Here is a 20,323-nt window from a genome sequence, read left to right as displayed (position 1 = left end):
TTTAACATAATATTCCTTTGTATTTGAAGTTGTTATGCAAAATTAGTCATTATTTCTTCATCTGGAGAGTAATAGTTTGTAATGGTCTCAAAATCACATATTAGCTTCTCTTAACTGAGACTTGAATTACCCCTGTGGTTTGGATAAAGAATACCTAAGTTTCACTTGGCTCGCAGTTGAAGTCCATCCAAGTGTAGGTTAAGTGTGGCAGACTTTGCTCAAATGAATCAGAGGATATATAATCTAGAATATATGTGGTGTTATTCTGATTGAGAACATTCTTAGAACAGATGAGTAATACATTCCCTCTTAGGCAAAACATCAAGGAATACCAAGCTTCTCTGAGATTATTCCAAACTAAATTATCTGCAGGGTGATAATCACTAATGACACAATGCAGAGATGTTATACAGGTCAGTATTGATTCAGATCACGGCATAGGTACGTACAACTTTTGTATACTAGCTCTGCTTCCCAAAGTAGTACCCAAAGTGCCATTGCTCTCTTTAGTCGCTGAACCAGTCTGGCAGTTTGTTTTTAAAGGTATTACAAAATAACAGAAGAGATCACTAACCTCTGAGATTTTGCTCTTGTAACATAAGCAAAACGCTGTATTTCAGCTCTGTACTTTAATACATTCTTACTAAACTCCGCACTGGTGCAGCCTCACCTTGAGTCCTGTGTGCAGTTTTAGGGTGCCGCAATATAAAAAAGACATTAAGCTATTAGAAGGTATCAGAAGAAGCACTGCCAGGATGGTGAAGGGTCTGGAGGAGAAGCTGGATGAGGAGCAGCTGAGGTCACTTGGTCTGTTCAGCCTGGAGGAGAGGAGACTGAGGGGAGACCTCACAGCAGTTACAACTTCCTCGTGAGGGGAAGAGGAGGGGCAGGCACTGATCTCTTCTCTCAGGTGACCAGTGACAGACCTCAAGGAAATTACATGAAGCTAAATCAAGGGAAGTTGAGGTTGGATATCAGGAAAACGTTTTTCATCCAGAGGGTGGCTGGGCACTGGAACAGGTTCCCCAGGGAAGTGGTCACAGCACCAAGCCTGTCTGACTTCAATAAGAATTTGGATGGTGCTCTCAGGCACATGGTGTGACTCTTGGGGTGTCCTGTGCAGGGCCAAGAGTCGGACTCAATGATCCTGATGGGTCCCTTCCAACTTAGCATATTCTGTGATTTGTTTTAAATCAACAGTGCTTAACCCTGAATTAAACAGTTGGCTTTGTATATGCTTGGCTTCAAAAAACACAATGGCCTTTTGCAAGTATGGAGGTACACACTGTGAGATAGAAATTAATTGTAATTTTTGATTTCATACTGCATACCCGGTATCCTTGCATAACTCATAATTTCCAAGCCTTTCTGGAAAATTTCCTAGTGTATGATATGCATGCAAATGAACAGCTTTTAGCTCTGAATTGGTTTGGTTTATATTCAGATTATGTGTGCATGTATGTATGCATTTATAGTATTTAGTTTATGATTATGGTTTTATTTATATATATTTACATTTATACTCATATTATTTATAAAAACACATCACTATGTTTGTGGCTTAAATGGTCTAAAAATGAAAGGGAATGATAGCTGAAATTAATTCTTATTTTTACCACTAAGATCTGATATAGGCTATACAAAATCAATTAAACAGTTAGAACTGTTTCAGGAGGGTAGTTCACCTCAAACAGAAAAGATTACCCTGCAGTTGAAGCGCGCTCACTGGCATTGTGAATAATACCATTTTCAGTATCTTAGCTTTGTGAGAGTTAGAGCTAAATCATATGACTTGTAATGAAAGATAAATGTGGTTGAAGAAAATCATCTCTTTGGAGATGAGGGTGATGGTAACTTTTCAAACTAAAAAGCTCAGTCTCTTGTATCTAGCTGATCAAACTAATTCTCTGTCCACCACTTTCCCTATATGTAGCATGGAGATATCCATCTAGTTCAAAGGATTGACAGGATACTTACTTGGTATCTGAATGCCTGAAGGTGGAGGGACCTGCACATAATCTTGTAAATAATGCCTATTGCAATACTATGACTAGAATTGTTAAATATCATCTTTGGCTTGGCCAAGACATTTTTCTTCTCTGAATCTGAGAAGTCTCATTTGCAGACTTGACAGAACTTTTACCATGATCTCGATTCCTATGCTAACTGAAGCAGCATGTTTAATAGAACCAGTTTTTCTCAGCATAAACAAAATTCAATATCTTTGTGTATTATCTCACCCTTTTGCATCCACTCTAATAGTCTTAGAATTTAGGAACCAACTCTACAGGTCAGTGTGCAACAGGGGCAGGAAGACTTCCCTTCCAAGACTGTTAAAAACAGGATAGGGCCAGACTCAGTAGCTGGCTGGTAGCTTTTGATAAAATTAGCAGAGGATGGAAAATCACTTCCTTATAGCTGTTTGTAGAAATGATACGTTTATTCATAGTATCAGCTTCTGCTCCCTTGCTGTTTTGCTTGTGCCTTGCTTAAATAAGCATAGGGCTCCTTAAGTGAGATCACACACACTGAACTAACTTTGGAAGATATAGCAAGATTTCCTTCAGTTATCATTTCTTTATAATGCCTTAGCTAGCTGTTCCTTTGCAAAAAGCAGAGGTTTAAAGTCTCACCCACATGCACTTTTGGGGAATTATTTAGTACTGCCAGGAGAACAGTCCCCGCAGTTGATTTACAAGTTCTACTAAACACGGTTGATGGGATCTGTTTTGTCTTTCTCATGGTTCGTGAAGATTCAGGTGCTGAGAGAAAGTTAGTGTAAGATACTGAACATCAGTATTTAGAACTAAAACACTGCCCAGTATGAAATGCATGTGAAGGAGACAAAGGAATCAACATAGATTTTTATAGAGTGAGGATTAGGGTTCTGCAAGATTATTTCTTTCAGGATATCTGAGAAAATTAAAAACATTTCCTTTTCAGGAAGTGATTGCATAGGCATATTTTAAAATCTCTTTCAGCTATTATTGACTGTGTCACCAGAGTAAATGACCCTTTTTTATTATTTTTACTTATTGTTACTTATTGTTACTTTCCTCTATACAGCCACTATATACCAGTTTTAATTAGTATGTGTGTTGCTAAGAAGCCAATTAAATCTTATAGTAGTGGAAATAATTAATAATGGACTTCTTTTTTTCTGAAGTATTTCAGATATTTTTTGCATTAATATAATATTTTGACTCTGCATACTAACAAATAAAAGCTGTGAAACCTGACAGATTTTGGTTTTTTTTAATTTAGAGTTGTTATTTAACATCATTTAATGGTGATTGAGAGCTTGGAGACATTCAGTAGGGGCTCACATTTGGAGGGGATTTTTGACATTGGTCAAATTCAGCAACATACTGGAATCATGTTTATAACATATGTGTCAGTTAATAAAAGATGAATACAATTTAAAATATTTTTTTATTTAAAAGTGATGTGATAAGATGGATTACAGACATCTACTTATGGAACAAAGCAATTTCCAGAGCACCAATCAAACTCATTCAAGGTTATGCAGTTTAGTTCTATGTAAATAGCATGAAACAAATTTTATATTAATGGATGGGAATATGCAATTCTTTGTTTTGGAAGCTAATAAGAAAGGATTTTACACTATAAGACATTTTCAGAGCACTGTCTTAAAAATATTACATAGCTCCCTCCATATAATTTCTGTCTCATTTTTCTTTTGTGTTCATCTTCCTCTTCTGTTCCTTGGTCATTTTCTTCTTTTTGTTCTGATATGACCTTGCTTTTCTCAATTATATTTTTTATCATTCCTTTTTTCCCCACCTCATCATTATTTATCCTTTAAATTGCATTATTTCCTAGAACAGAGGTTCTCAAACTCCAGGAGTCATGATCCCTCTTAGGCTAATGAGTATAGCCGTGTAAACAGAAATGTGGTTGCAAGTCTGGAAATGACCCCAGAAATGAGAGTGGAAATTGGGCTTATAAGCCCTGAAGTGGAGCCAGAAGCAGAACAGTTTTCAGAACATTAGCCAAAGGGTAAAGTAATATGTATCCAACCCTATCTGCAAAGTGCTGTGGACTCTACAGGGGAATAATTATCAGAACAAGACCGAACTGAGAGATAATACAAACAAATAATAAAAAAGGAGGCAATTTGGAGAACAAAAATAATAAAAAGTGAGAGATTCTTGGCCAGTTAAGTAAAGCTTTTTTTTTTTGCCTCCACTTTCTTCTTGAACTCTTGCTCCCTCCTAATATTGTCACTAAGTACTTCAAGCTTTCAAATGTTCTTCTCTCTGCCCTCTCAGGTTGCAGCTTTTCTCCATGCCTTTGTGAAGAAAAACAAGGTTGGATGGTGTGGGAGGGAGCTCGCCTTTCAAACAGTCTGGTGTCGTCTGCTGATACACTGGCAGCTATTAAACTGCCTACCCACTTCTCTACTAAGCCATGTTTTCATAGGGCAATACAGGCCATCTCAGGTCAGGCACCATACTGCCCTGCAGTAACAAAACTCACTTCAAAGAAAGAGAAAAAGGATGCTGACAGCTGACACTGTGGCTCTTTTATGGGAAAAGGCAAGATAAGGGATCTTGGAGTTCTATAAGAAATGGCAGAAGCTTTGGATCCGCCACTGAATCAAATGTAAGAGGTTAGACTAATTTTGTCAGAGTATTTGACATGTTTTTTGTCTAGTAGGCATGACATAGAACAGTCGTGATTGTAATCTTCATTTCTTTCCCAGATGGAATTTGGAGCATCACCTGGACAAAATACTGAGTAGATAGTTGACAGTTTAATAGCTACTTCAAGATAAAGTTTGCTATATCAGTTTTTTAAGGGTAAATCAGAAGAGACATGAGGCAAGGTTTAGAGTTTTGATCATAAATTCTTTGTCTGTTTCACATTTGAAATGAGCATCTTAAGGATTTCAGAGAATCATATAAAAATAAGAGATTTCCAGCAGAAATTAGTGCATGTATTTTTATCTTACATATCATGCATATGATTTCTCTGTTTGTCTTTGTTAAATTTTGATCAGATTAATATTATTGGAATCAGTAAAACTGACACATCTAACAGCAAAATGGAATGAGCGAAGTGTTTTTCCTTGAAGAAAGGTCAGAGTGGTTTGCTCAGGATCTCATAGCTATGCTGTTGATTTTTCTCTCTTCAGTTTCACTTGCTTCCCTTCACATTATTTATTTATATAACTCAAAAAAATAAAAGCTTAATTTGGGAGAAATCAGTACAAGCCTTCAAATCAATACACTGAGATGAAAGACACAGCAGTAAGCATGTCGTGTAGTTTACTTCCATTCGGTGTGGCTGTCTGGAATGAAATGAATTATTTCCCAATAAATGCAACAGCTTTGAGGATAGAAATACACTGGGACTAAGTGAGTTACTGAAGTGTATGTGCTGTGGAAAAATTAATGGAGCACCATACAAATTAGGTGGGTAAAAGTAAATTCTGTAGACTGCAGCTATACCTTCCATGCAGGAGGAGTTGAGGAGCACCCCCATCCTTAGTCTATCCACTATCATGTCTGAAGTGAACTGTGAATATTGGAAGAGAAAAAGTCTCATGTAAACAGGAGGGAATGACTGTGAGGACTATTTTATTGGACCTTCTAGGACTTCATACTCTGTTAGCAAATACAGTTTGGGAGCATTTAATCTGGGAGCTGTTCCTGTCCGTTAACAAATCCCTTGCGAGGCTGTGAGAGATTCATTGTTGTATCCTGACATATGACGTATGGCTTCAATAACTGTACTGGACACACAGGGTGATGATCTCTCACCTTTTTGAGCAATGACACTACTACACTAGTATTTCTCTTCAAGAAAAGCTCATAAGTAAAATTCCCAGTGGAGCAAGAAGTTACATTAATCACACATTTGCAAACAGAGTCACAGTGGTGGCTCATCACAAACATGGTATTTCCTCTCTCTATGTTCCTTTTGGCCTCAACATCTAGCACTGAAATTAGTCTGACTATCCAGTTTTTATTGCTGTTCATTCCATGCCTTATCAAGGAGCCATTTCCGAGCTCTGGACATACTAACTCTCCAAATATGATGAGCAGTGTTCTGTTCATACATGTTAAATGGTATTTTGTTTAAGGTTTGTGTAGTTACCAAGCAAAACTTGTGTATTTTGCCTGCTAGTCCCTAGCCCTGGGGTTTTTTACCATCAACTAGCAGAGTCTGGAGTGGCTCACTAGGTCAGGCAGTCAGGAATTACTGGATTGAGATCAAAACATTGAAGTTGTCAACAGGAGAAACATGGCAGCTCCATATCCCTAGGAGCTGTGGCCACTTCCCTACTCACTGATGCCTGTCCAGCAGGTGAAACCTCACTGAGCATCATGTCAAAGGCAGGCATCATAGCTTATTAAATCCTGTTTCTATTTATGTGTGTTAACCAACAGCTCCAACTGCGTTATAATTATAGTCCGTATATCTCCTACGTGAAGAGTGTGCTTATACCTGCCTAAAGATGCCCAAGCAAACTGGCCCAGGAGAAGGGTGGAAGCTATGGGAAGAGAGCAGCAATAAAAACTCAGACAACCTGTGAAACAACAGACAATGACATACAGTCACTCACATGTTTCAGTTTACTGATTTTAAGATGCCAAAGCATTTCAAACTATGTTAAGATTATTTATGTAGATAGCAGGAAATAGGGTAGGTGTGTAAGTTGTTACAGTTTCACACTGAAGTTGCTTAGGTTCCAGTAGTAGCTTCTCTTGGTCTTGACACTAGAGAGCAACTTGACTGTATCAAAAGTAAGTTCTGCCAGGCTCTTTTAAACTAAACATTTCTCTCTTTTTCTTGAAGGAGAAGCAAATATTTTTCCTTCTGATTGAAGTGTAAACCTGTCTTTTCAAAGGAAATATATAGGGATTTCCTTTTTACTCTGGCCCTGTGATCAGATAAGAAACACAAGATAAATTTATATCTGTAGATAGGACTTCAAATCTTCATGTTCCACATCTCCAAATGTCTTATTCTACAGTGGTAGTAATATTAAGTCAACATTAAAAAAATTTTTCTCATTGTATGTGATAAGAAAGAGTATAATGAAAGAAGAGGTGATGTATGTAAGCCTGGCTGTCAAGTCTAATGAATGTTCACTACGTTCATCTGAGGACTGATGGGTTCCAGTTCATTACATATGTTTGGTATTTTATTGCCTTTGTGAGGTAAAATGGATAAGCAACCCTTAAAGTCAGCACCAAAAAATTAAGCACCTCCTTGAAACTGATTTAGATGTATTCCAAAGGAACTTCAAAGAAGTACACCAGTCAAAGAGTTATTGGGTTTGAATCCAGTAACATAAAGATAGGTATTAAGTCCATGAATTTTCATGGTCTGACTTTACTCTTCATCTGTTGTGTGGGGAAAATGTCAGCTCCACCCACCATTCTACTTCTGTGGTAAATGCTGTTTGGTTTTAATTTGAAAGAAATGTTAAAAGCGCCTACTTATAGGAGGTGGCTCTACTTTGTGAAATCCAAGTGGTGGGAAATGCTCAAACTCTGGAAACTATCTAGATGAACTACCTCACCAGTCTTCCATTCACTACTGTCTTCTGTTTTTTTTTTCAGATTGCTAATGTATATCTGTGATTATGTAATCAAATTTCAGCTTGGGGATTTTTTCCCAGTTTTGTGAAAACATTTTTGTGAGAGACAAAAAAATTATATGTGTCCATATTCCTCAGGAACCCAGACTTTCTTGGAACTTTTCTAAAAAAGTTGTCAAGTCTTATTCTGCAGTGGGATCTTGCCCAGTCAGCAACCCATAGGCACTTATAAGGATGAATTTTGGCCAAGGAAGTGATTTATCAACATCAGCAGTGCTGACTGATTCATTAATTGCATCAACATTATGATTAGAAATGAATGAAAATGTCCCAAAGTAAATCTTTTTTGCTGATTCAGTATTTAGTAGTGCCCTCATTTTTTTACCTGTGAAAAGTAATTCCAGGTATTATATTTTTCCAATGGCATCTTTTCTCTAGTGCTCCTGTGTTTTCCTTACTAATTTTTCTGCATCATAGCCTAAGTGAAATGTAAATCTTTTGAGAACCCGTTAGGTGAACATAGTATCATTTAGATTAGAAATAATAAAAGATATTATCCTTTTTCAATTAATTTTGGGTGTGATTCACCCAAATCAGCTAAGTTTAAATGTCTGCAGTCAGGCCATCTACATCTGATCTGATGCCCTTTGACTCAGTAAACAGCTAAACCACCTGAGGTACTTTACATATGTGGGGTAATTATAAAATGAAAATTACTTGAAAGTACTAATTTCTTCTCACTCACTACAAATAGAGGATAAGGTGACTACCTCAAATACAGGAGTCTACTTTTACCCAAAAATATTTCACACACTGTGCCCTAGAAAAGAGCATCCAGTGTTTAGGAACACAGTATAGCCCTAAATTGATCATGTGCCTTACAACTCACAACCATTTCCATCTTCTCTTGTTTAGTTAAGGGGATTAAGTCATTTAGCAGGTGAATTTAGAACAAGCATAGAATAGTAATGTGGGCAGTTACCATAACGTTCCACATATGTTCTCAGTTGCTGATTAACCCCCCTGCTTATTATAGAGAAAAACAAACACGCAAACAAACTAGTTTCCTTGCTAGTTTCTACCATTTTTTTGTTCATAAATGAATTTATTAGGAATATCATGTTATTGGGGTTTATGTTAATGATAACGACAAGTATTTATTACCTGTCTGACCCGTTCCACTCCTACGTATCTTCCTGTTTACTGTCCAAGGTGCAAAATTAATGTTTAAATTTATTCTTGAGTAGTTAACTATCACAGCAGGGAGCTTAGGTACTTGACTCAAGGCTGTGGATTTCAGTGTAGTGTAGGAACAGAGACGAATATGCATTCCCCAACTGTAAATTGGGCTAATTGTATTTCCTTTCCCCAGAAACTGGGTAGGTAAACATTTTCTGAGGTAGACAGAGACCCATGTACTGTTGCAGCAGAGACTATGTAAGTACTTTAGGTAGAACAAAATTTTTATTATCCTGTCAATAAAGAACTTTCATATCATATTACAAATGCCTCGGTGGACTAAGATAGTGACTCCAGGCAGTCATAAATCACCTTTTGAACAAAAGGGTTACCTTTGCATCAACTGTGTGAGAAATAAGTACAATGTATTGCTGTTGATCATCCCTGTCCAACACATAAATGGCACTAATGAGGTCTGGAAGAAGCTACCTCTGGCTCTAGCTAAATAATCTTTGCCAGTCTGTAGTTTTGTAAAAGAGATTATGCAGTAAAAATAAGTATGTTGTGTTGTATCCACCTTTACTGTGCCTACAGGAACAATGAACACAATGGGAAAGGAATTTTCTTTGTATTAAGAAATGATCATTTAATGTTTCTGTTTACCCTGTGGTAAATCAATGGTCATGGTGGGACCATGTCAATAATAATAATAATAATAAGTTTTGAAATTATTAGGTTGTCATTTTTTGTTTGTTTGTTTAATTTAGTTTAATTTTTGTGCCCCTTTTGTTTGTTTGTGTCTTTGTTTGTTCATTTGCTTGGGGGTGAGGAGGAGTTTGGATTTGTTTTCTTTTTTTTCTGGAGTGAATTGGAGCAGTATGAGTTCCTGCAGAGAGAATACCAGCCTACACAGTTCACACAGTTCACACACTGCAGAAAAGGAAAGATGGGAATTCAAAGACTGCTTTGAATGCTCCTAAAAATCACTGGATTAGAAGTCACAAAGTCTGTTAAGAGCAAGGACAAGGACTCCCAGGTGGTCCCTAAAAGCTTTTTAATCTTTAGGCTATGGAATGCTCATCTGCTTTCCTCTCTGGTTGAATGAAGCATTTCTGGTAACCCAGTTGTCTCATTCTGAAAAAAAAATCCACTCAAAATCTTCAGCAGCATCTTGGATAATGCCATAGGTTAACATTTAGCTGAAGAGTTTTAGTACTTTAGTGCCAGCACAAACTGGAGCACTTAGTTTCAAGTTGTTAATCAAATAATTGAATAGCTAGGCTAATATGAAAAGAGGCACAGCATACAATCAATGTGTATTTTTATAAAGAAAACAGTAAGAAAGTTCTTTACAGTCAAAGGGCAGACTTAGCTTGCTATATGTGAAAAAGTCACCAGACCCCTATTTAACACTTTGGACCAGCTGAGCTAAGTGCTGACTCATGCCATTATATGCTATGTTTTGATGAGATAATAAATGTGGCTTTAGAGTGCATACTACTGGATCAAAATACTTTGGCCACATGACTATTTTGTCAAGCCCGTTTACAAGCCTTTGAAGGACGAATTTTTTTCTTTGCTGGCCTTAAGCTGGATAAAATATCACCTGTCTGTACCACTCTATTTTTATGCTGCTTCAGGTGTCATCTACCGACTTACAGCAAGCATAAACCTTGGTTAAAAGTATGAAGTCAGCATAAAATTCACATCATCTGCTCTGATTACTTGAACAGAAATACACTCCTGTGCTCCAAGATGATCTGCAGTGCTTTGTGATCCAGCAATAGATGTAGTATGAAATTATTATGAAATGCCATAACACAGATGACTACCAGACTACACCTTCATAGATCTGCCTCTTTTAAATCATATTCTCAGGTGTGAGTTCAGGAGTGTATTTTGTCTAGCAGGTCAGAAAGTAAAAATACCATGCATCTTGACACCATAGTTCACGGTCATGTCAGATGAGGTAGGGTTTGTGGGGCTGTATTGTATTATAAATGGTATCACTGAAGTGACCTGGATGAGGTTTAAAAAAAAATCCTCTTTACTGTTGCTATTGTTGTTAAGGTCTTTTTTTTTTTTTTTTTTTAATCCAGCGAGCCCATTTAGAATTTTCCCTGCACACAGCTGCATCAGAACAGACTGAGAAAACTGCATACTGCTGTGTAGGCTAAGAATAAATAACTGGGAGAAAGGAGGGAGCAGAAAGTTCTTATAGGTTTTACCGCTAGAGGAAAGTATCAATGAACACCACCCTTAGGCTCTTAATTTATGGATTTCACTTCCTAGGCTGGATGTCTAAATTTCAGAGTTTCCAGCACTTAACATGGTACATATTTGAGTCTCAACTTTTTTATTGTCTCTAACCCTTGTTCCCTGTATCTGTAGCATAATTTTTAATTGTTGACCTACCTATAGTTGGCTGCCTGTGGTACCTATGGAGAGAGGAAGATTAGAAAGAAATAGATACCCACTTATGTTAAAAAAGGTTTCAATAGTGTAAGAACATGCTATATATTTTCACAGGAAAGTTTACAAAAGAGAGACAGTTTTCCTTTGTTTATTTGTTCTGTATATCAATCCCTTTTAAAGATGATTTTAGTATAGTTTGGACTTGCTAATTCATTCCTCTACTACCATTATTCATATACTGAAGCTGAAAAAAATATACAAATACATGTTACTTCAGGCCTAAATGTAATATTTTTGAAGGGGTTTCTTTGGTAAATTGATTAGGCACTCAGTGTATTCCAACTCTGCAAGAGTGATTGAGCAACTGCTTACGCTTCAGACACTGACATACTTTAGTATACTGCATATTTTTTAATTAACAAATAAATTCAGATTTACCTTAGGCAAGATAGCTAATATTCTTTTATTAATATTTAGTATAATAAGTCATGCACTCATAATTTGTATTAAGGTATGAGACAGATTCAGGCAATTTTTCAAAACCTACATAATCCATTTTTTAATAGTATACCTATTGAAATGACACCTGGAATGTCAACACCTGAAAAGGTGCTAGTTTCAGTCCCACTAAACAATGGCATTTTCCTTGTACTTTCTGCATGGCAAAAAATGTTTGGCAGTAAGTATTGAGATCACATCTTCATCACACCAGTCTAACCAATTCTATGACAATTTACAGTGTTTTCATTAGAGAAAAAAGGGTCCTGGGTTTGAATCCCTTCAGACACCTGAGGAGCTTGAGGACTTGTGCACTGCATCATAAAGAGGCACTCTGAACCCTGGGAAAACAGTGTACTGTGGCCAATAAAAGCATGGGTGTAAATGGCTTTTGAAAAATTATGAGCACCACTTAGATGATTATACACTTTTGCCAAGGACAAGATCATTCTTGCCACTTCAATAGACTGAGGCACCTATCTGCTGAAAGGAAGTGGTCTTTAAACTTTTTTTCTGGCAACCACTAACAAGCTTTCTCTTCTTAATGCCAGGTGGGTTGCAGCCCTCCTCCAAGACCTCCTACTTCTGATGCACTTGTTTTACAAATTTCCATCTACATCTGAAATTTAACAAAAGGGGAGACTTTAAGGGAAATGTAATAGGCCCCAGATGGTAACACAGAAGAGATGGCAAACTCTCCTGGCATCCACAGGTTTTTAAATTAACTCTAGAAGGTCTTCCCCCTGCTCAGTGTTTTTAAGCTCGTAGTTTCTGCCTTTTCAAATATATTAAACATTATATCTGTCCTAATTGTTATTTTTGATTTTAGTTATAGACTGGGTTGGAGTATATGAATATTTGAAGAGAAGTCTATTATCAGCTGTATGGCAAATTCATATCTAGAGTATGAGGGTTTGGTTAGACACAGTTTTTTTAGCTACTATTTTGTTAAGTTATATGTTTAAGGAAGTATTTGCATAAAGGCTTAGAGGCTCAGGATAACCTGAGCCCTTATTTTCTCCACAATTTTAAAGAAAAACCTGTCTCATGTAAAAAGAAAATAGATAAATTATTTTAATAAAATAATATTAATAATATTATTTATTAAAATCTAATATCTAATCTAATCTAATCTAATATCACCCCTACCTGTTCCTGCAGGTAGAACAGAACCAGAGACAGCAAGCTGTGATTATTTCTCCCACTTCATGTTTGCTCTCTATTCTTTTCCATTAACTTCCACAGTCCTGCCATTTGACCTCTACTCCTATTAGAAGAGAAAAATGAAGAAGAAAGGACTCACCTACCAAAGCTCTGTAAATCAGCATTGTTTTCATTTGCTCAGAAGCTGTATCTCCATTTCCACCCCTCAAACTCTTTGTGCCTTTCAGACTACAAGCTCTGCTGGGTGAGCTATTTATCTGTGTTTGTACAGCACGCAGCACTATCCCCACTGGGGCCTTTGGGCGCTACCATCCTACAGTAATCTCATGTTCATTAGGAAGAACAAAGACAAGTTTATCTTGGAAAAATTAAAGGAATGCACAATGCAGGTGAGGTTTGGGCCTCTGAGCCATCCTTTCTGTTGAAGATTGTTAGTTTTCACTTTATGGATTTTGAATAGTTTTTGAGCTTTTGGGTACTAAAGGGGCTCACATCAGCGATCTACACACCTCTACTTTTCAACACAGATTTGTTGTGGTTTTTTAAATAGCAGTTTCTATCTAAAAAAGAAAAGCAATATTTCACCATCTCTTTTTTTACTGGGGCTTCCTATACTAGCTTGCTATACTTAGCTGATAATGATCCAGAGGGCAATGCTCAGGCTCAGATAGTGAAGGGATGAAGAAGGCTGACTTGCTCTCAGCTACATTGAGGTGTGATATGGTCAGGGAATTAACTCTACAGCAATACAGAAGCCTCAAGAGAAAATCATATTAAAACAGAGTCAAACTTCAATGTTGTTCAGTATGTGGCCTACTAATTAATCCAGGCAGGAGGGAAATGTGTTTAAGCAAGAGACCAGGAAGAAGCACTGCCTTTTCACACTGAAACCACTCAGAGAAGTATCTCTAGTTCTGGTCTCTGTTTACCAGAGTTATTTATGCATATCATATGAGATATTTGTACTTTAAAAAAAAAGCAACAACAAAACCAGTAAGCAGAGCACTTGATCAGCACAAGTTTCCCACATTCTGGGGTACTGCTCTTCTTGTTCGAGTAGTGAGCTCATGTACAGAGCAGTACCGTCCACAACTGAATAACAATCATTTAAGTGGCCCTATTCAGGACAGGTTTTGATCTTCTGAACCTGCTGAATGGAACATCTTGCAGTTTGGCAAGATGCTGACAAGCACTTCTGTGTTTTCTGTTGATTTCTTCCAGGTGGCTCCTCTCAGTATTGGGAAATGAACGTTTCATATCAGTACTGCTTTGACTAAGTCCTAAAACAGGCTACATATTCATGCTAAATATCAGATTGGTTCATGAGGACAACACATGAAGGCTTGTGTCAACTCCATGAAATCATATCTAGAGCTGTAATATTTCTGCCCTTATGCTCTTCACAGAGAGAACAATCAGTTGAGTGTTCTGAAATGGTGCACAAGGCAGACACCTTCACCAAATTAAAAACTGAAGGAGGCAGCCTGAATTGGGCCCTCAATTATAATTTTTTTTTTAAATGTTCCGTGATGGAAAATCTTCTGCTGGTTATTTATTTCTGCTGTTAATTATTCTCACTCTTAAAACCTGTGTTTTCTCATGTATTTCAATTTGTCTGGGTTCAGTTTCCAGCCCTTGATTCTTGTTACATTTTTCTCTGTTTTTTTAATAAAAGCTTTAGTGTTTTCTACTCATGAAAATATTTATGCACTGACCTGGCAGAGAAATTGTTTTCTTATCTCACAAAAGCTTCTGTCATTTTGAAAAATTCAAGAGAATAATTTAATTGAAGTGTCTGAAATGTAGACCAAAGCCAAATGCAATTGACCTTCACAATATAAGAAACAATACTGAAATATTGTGTGTAGATTTTTGACTGGTGGAATTTTTACATTTTTTTATTAATGTTATCACAATACTTCTAAATCTTCTGATCATTAAAGAAAACCCATCAAGCTCTTTTCCCTCTCAACCTTATTTTTTTCCTCCACTCCCTGAAATGTATCAGTAGTGCTTTTTACTCATTGACTTGCTTAGTGACAGCACAGATTTTTCAAATTCTTGCTATTAATTTTTAAAAGTTCTTTAAAAGTGCTGGACAAAAAGACTCGCTTTATAAACACTTCTTGCTCATCAATACATAAAAGAGTTAATCCTGCCCTTCTACTCAGCCCAAGTGAGGTAGCATAGGGAGCACTCTGTCCAGTTCTGGGCTCCTCAGTACAAGAGGGACATCAAGATCCTGGAGCGAGTCCAGTGGAGGACTGCGAAAATGATTAAGGGATGGGAACACCTCTCTTATGAGGAAAGATTGAGGGGGCTGGGCCTGTTCAGCCTCAAAAAGAGATGAATGAGAGGGGACCTCACCACAGCCTATAAGTATCTAAAGAGATGGTGTTAAGAGGATGTTTCCAGGCTCTTCTTGGTGATGCCAAGCAATAGGACAAGAGGCAATGGGCAGAAACTGATACACAAGAAATTCCACCTGAATATGAGTTAGAATTTCTTTAGTGTGTGGGTGACTGAGCAATGGCAAAGATTGCCTAGAGAGGCTTTTGAGTCTCCCTCACTGGAGATATTCAGGAACTATGTGGACACAATTCTGTGCCATGTGCTCTAGGATGCCTCTGCTTCAGCAGGGAGATTGGACCCACTGTGGTGCCTTCCAACCTTACCCATGCTGTGATTCTGTGATTTTCCTCATAGCAGTAGTTTTGGAACTCATGCTGAGTGCTGTCTTTTAGTTGGTCCTCTGTTCCTTCTCTTTTCCTTATTAGATTTCCAACCTTTTTTACAAGCTCTCCTTTGAACCAAACAATCCTTCCATTTTGTAACAGGAATATACATTTTTAAACTTATAGTAGGACACTGCAGTAAAAAAAAAAAAACCTCTTTTGATGCATTTTTCCCAAGCAAGCCACATGTGACCTATAGTCAGCATCTCCTTATCCCTTATATTAATTCCTCCACAGCCTTTTAGATCTGCTATCCTTGTTATACCTCTTCACTTAGTCTCTAAGAGGTCATATATTTTATTTTCTCTCTCTTTTTTTTTAAATATGTTATTTTTCGTTTGCTTTGTTCCTGTGGACCAGCTGGCTAAAAGCCTCTCTAATACGTTTCAGTGATTCTCCTAGAAAGACCTTACCATTATTTGTTTTTCTCATGGGATATAGTCTCAGAGATTTCCCTTCAGCCAAATACTGATTCATATCAGAATATCAGAATTTATTACAGAATTTTCACTGACTTTAGCTGGTTTGCCATTCTCAGTAAAATTTTATTTATGTATGTCAGAGAAAACAGGAAGAAGAGGCTCTAGCGGAAGAACAAAAATCTGTTCTACCTCTCTGTCTTTATTAAAATACTTTGTGCAATAAATTTAATCATCATCATCCTTTTAACATGGTTTTCTGTCATCTGAAACACTCTGACATCACAACTTGACCTTTATCCAGAGATTTCTTGAAAGAAAAAAGAAGACATAGAAAAGATGGTGAGCCACCTATTTAGATTTTATTTTTCATTCTGCTCCTGTATTCAATTTACCTCCTGTTACCAACTTTAAGTGTAAATAACAATCTTGTGGATCCATAATCTAGTGTAAGAAGCAATTAGATATATTCATTAAATCAAAAAGCAACATAATTTACAACTTTAAGAATAAAATCTGGAGAAGATCATGAGGATGACTGAAGCACCTAAGTGATAGTAAGAAGAGTTACAGTTTTTCATATTTCCCTTAGGTTTCTCTTTTCTGTCATGTCTCTACTACATAGATATGTGCAGTTTCCCTTAACTAATGCAGCCATACTAGAAAACTTACATTATTTACAACTTGTAGTATTATCTAAGAGTTTCCATGCAAATGTTCATCCCAAATAATATATTTTTTAAGTTCAAAGGACTTCAGAAGCACATCAAATACTTTATCTGGTTGAAAAATGTGTTTTAACTCAATACATGTTTTAAAAACTTAAACCTCTGCTCACAGCAAAATGTAATTTTCTTGCACAGTACATGACTACAGAGGCATTTAACTGTACAGTGGAAGACTTCCAAGAAAACTGGGTAAGAAAATGATCTTTCCACCCATGTTTTGCTGCTACGAGGCTATTAAAACATCTCACAAAAGGATTTTATGAGGGGTTAGTTGCAAGGAAGCCCCCATCATAAAATGGTGGAGCACAAGTCATAGCAAAACAAAAATGATATCAACAAGAAAAAATGACAATAAAGTGAATACAGGAGCAAGAGGAACTAATCAGAAGCATATCTACATGACAATACAAGTGACAACATGAAAGCTGCCAGCCCAAATGCTTGAGAATTCTTCCAGAGAGCCAAAAGCATTTGCTGAAGTAAAAATATCTGCACAGTCTGACATCTCTGCTGCAAAAATGAGGAGGATGAGAATTATAATGAGCTGAGAATAGTGTATGGCCTATACCAAAAAAAGGCATATATTTTTTCTTTTATTTCCAATTGACAGAAAGGACTTGTGGGAAAACACTGAAAAAGATGGCACTCCCACCCTTCCACTTACCATCTTGAATAATACATTAAACTACCTCAGAATTGTTTTTTTTTCTAGTAGTCACCAAGAACACAGGTATGTTTTGGGCAACGAAGCATCATATACAAAGTAAAATTGTATGCTGAGTGGTTTTCTTTGTTTCACTCTAAATCATGCTCAACCCTATTTTACACAGTAACAATTATTATTCAATTTTTTATGTCTTAATGATACCAAAGCATGAAACACACAGACTAGTAAAGACACTGTCTCAGAATAATGCTTTTGAAGTGATAATGCTCACATGTCAATTCAAAAACTACTTTCTCTTGCTCTTAGCATAATGGCCCCCCTTCAACAAAAAGTCAATATGGTGTTCCCTTACTGCTGGAATAATTGACAAGTCAGTGTAATTATTTCTCACACATCTAGTTGTATAATAGCAATTTAAAGTGAAAACATACTTTTCCATTGAGATTTAGACTGAGTCAGTGATATTAGGATAATCAAATGTCAATGGAATTATTTCAGTTCCATTCTGATTTATTATAGCCATTAAAGCAGAATTTAAAGCACAATAAAGGTATCTGCTTGTTGTGCCCAAGAGCTATTTTTCTACAGTAAATAACAATGGTCATAATTATTTTCTCCTGTAAAAATCAGAGGTTTAGAAAAAACAACTGAAATCTGAAAATAATCTTTTCTTTGTAGATGTTTGAAACTCTTAGAAAAGGTTTTTTAGTGTTCTTTGCCTATGGAATTATTTCACTGATTAACACCTGGTTTTGAAGGTAGCTGACACTGTGAGAAATTGGGAAAAAAGCTGTATCATAAACTAAAGAAAAACTGGCATCATGGTAGGAATAGATAACTGACCTTTTATAGCAGCACTAATGAGAATCACTCTAATAATTAATGTAACCAGACCTAGGAAAACAAATTCTCACTGGCAATACATGTTTTAGAATATTTAGATGCATTAATGCCCAACATAATTCAAGATCCTTAGTGTTTTAGTGGGTTGATTAGGATTTTCAGTATCCTCAAACTGATTCTCTGTGAAATGACAAAATCAGTTCGCTGAGGGTTTGTAATCTGAAAAGAAAGTAAGACAATGGATAAACCAACACCTGAATGTTTTTCATACAGGAAAATTGTGTAAAGTATATTAGCTTTGGGACTCAAAAATACATACAGCTAGATATTTTAGAAGTTATGCAAAAATTATTTCATCATATCAAATGGACACTTCAAGAAACACAAGGAGTATTAAACCATCATTCTGTTTTTATTCTTCATTTTACATGATAACGATTGCTGTACTATGTAAAGTAAGACTGCTATCATAGAAACCATAGAAATCCAAAGATCGTTTAACAGTTGCAAACATTTTGCAAATAAAGCAGCACGCCTTGAGGAGACCATTCATGATATATTGTGGCAGGAAAGTTACGTAACACAGTTACGTATACAGTTGCTGTATAGTGCTTCCAGAGCCATATAGAAAATAAGTAGGACCATGAGTGGCAGAACAAGTAAAGTTCAGTTTTCTGTAGATTTGTGTTTTGCTTGGAGGATTCTCTGATGTCAAACAAGATTTGAAAGGACACAAAAGTATTTTCTTCAGAATTGAAATAACAGGATCTTACTCTTTCAGCCAACTATTTTTTCCTAATTTTTCAAGAATTTAGTATCTATCTAGACTATTAAAACAACCTAAGTAAGTTAAAATGTTGATAGGATGGTGTCTAAAAGAAAGATATACACATGAAGCAGGTTTTAATTCTATGTAAGAACTTAGAGATGCATAGGTTTCTAACGTACTGTAATAGTCAGAAGAGATCTTGTCAATAAATTCAGTGGACTCCAGACAGTATTTTGGCTGGCCCTCAATTACACAGGGATTCTTTTGCCATGTATAGGTGACAGGAACATTTTTAATTCTTTAGGGGTGTTGCCTGGCCTTTGGTAGAGCCTTAGAAGGGCATGAGTCTCTCACAGGCCTTGTGTCATATCTGACTGTCCTATGTGATACCTCAGGCAGCCTAGGACAGCTCAAATGGCATTAGACACCACTGTGTGAGCAATTGAAACAAGCACGTACAAGCTACACAGGGGAATAGATCTCCAGGCTTGCTGACCTGCTGATTGGGCTGACTAGGGCTCCTGTGCTGTCTTCAGCTGTTCACCCTTGGGGCTCTTGAGACATTTAAGATGGCACTGCATACTGTGCCTAGCCTCCAGCTGTGGCCTGGGATGGCACAGGTCTTCCACTGTATCACACAATCCCACGTGTATGTCTTCGATTAAAAAAGGGCATATATAATGACACTGAACACTTGCATGTAGGCATTTATAATAACACTACTTACATGTGGGCAACTCGCCTGAGACGCACAGACAGTAAGAGAAGCCCAGATACCTATGACACATATAGGCACTTATATCTATACACTTTAACTTGTCTGTATAAATCTAAAACCTGAGTTCTCACCAGAAATGCATTTACATGTTGATTGTGTAGTGAGGTGAGACTTGTTTACTTCAGATGTTAACCAGGTTTCATCAAAATGGAATTTGACAGCTCTATACTTATAACAATAATATTACAAGAAATTTTTCTGCAGAAAAACAAACAAACAAACAAAAAAAACCCAGAGACAGATTATCAAGTTATTTCAAGTTAATATTTCCCTTACATCCTCTTATTGTTTATTACATACAGAATATAATATGGACATTGTTTACTAGACATACTTTTTCAGGAAAATAGGTTCTGTAAAATATACGCATTAAAATAAAAAAAGCTAAATAATGATAAAAATAATCAAAAGGACAAGTTATTTTATATTTTCCTTTATATACTTCTGGAGCAGAAGCCTCAACACCTTACAGAGAAATTTTTAGTATGAAAATTCACATGAGTTTTATCAATGACTATGATCATTCTTTTCTTTAAAAAAAAAAAAAAAAAAAAG

Source organism: Corvus moneduloides, chromosome 3 (genome assembly GCF_009650955.1).
Source record: "Corvus moneduloides isolate bCorMon1 chromosome 3, bCorMon1.pri, whole genome shotgun sequence".
NCBI classification, from domain to species: Eukaryota; Metazoa; Chordata; class Aves; order Passeriformes; family Corvidae; genus Corvus; species Corvus moneduloides.
Note: the sequence above shows the minus strand (reverse complement) of the source record.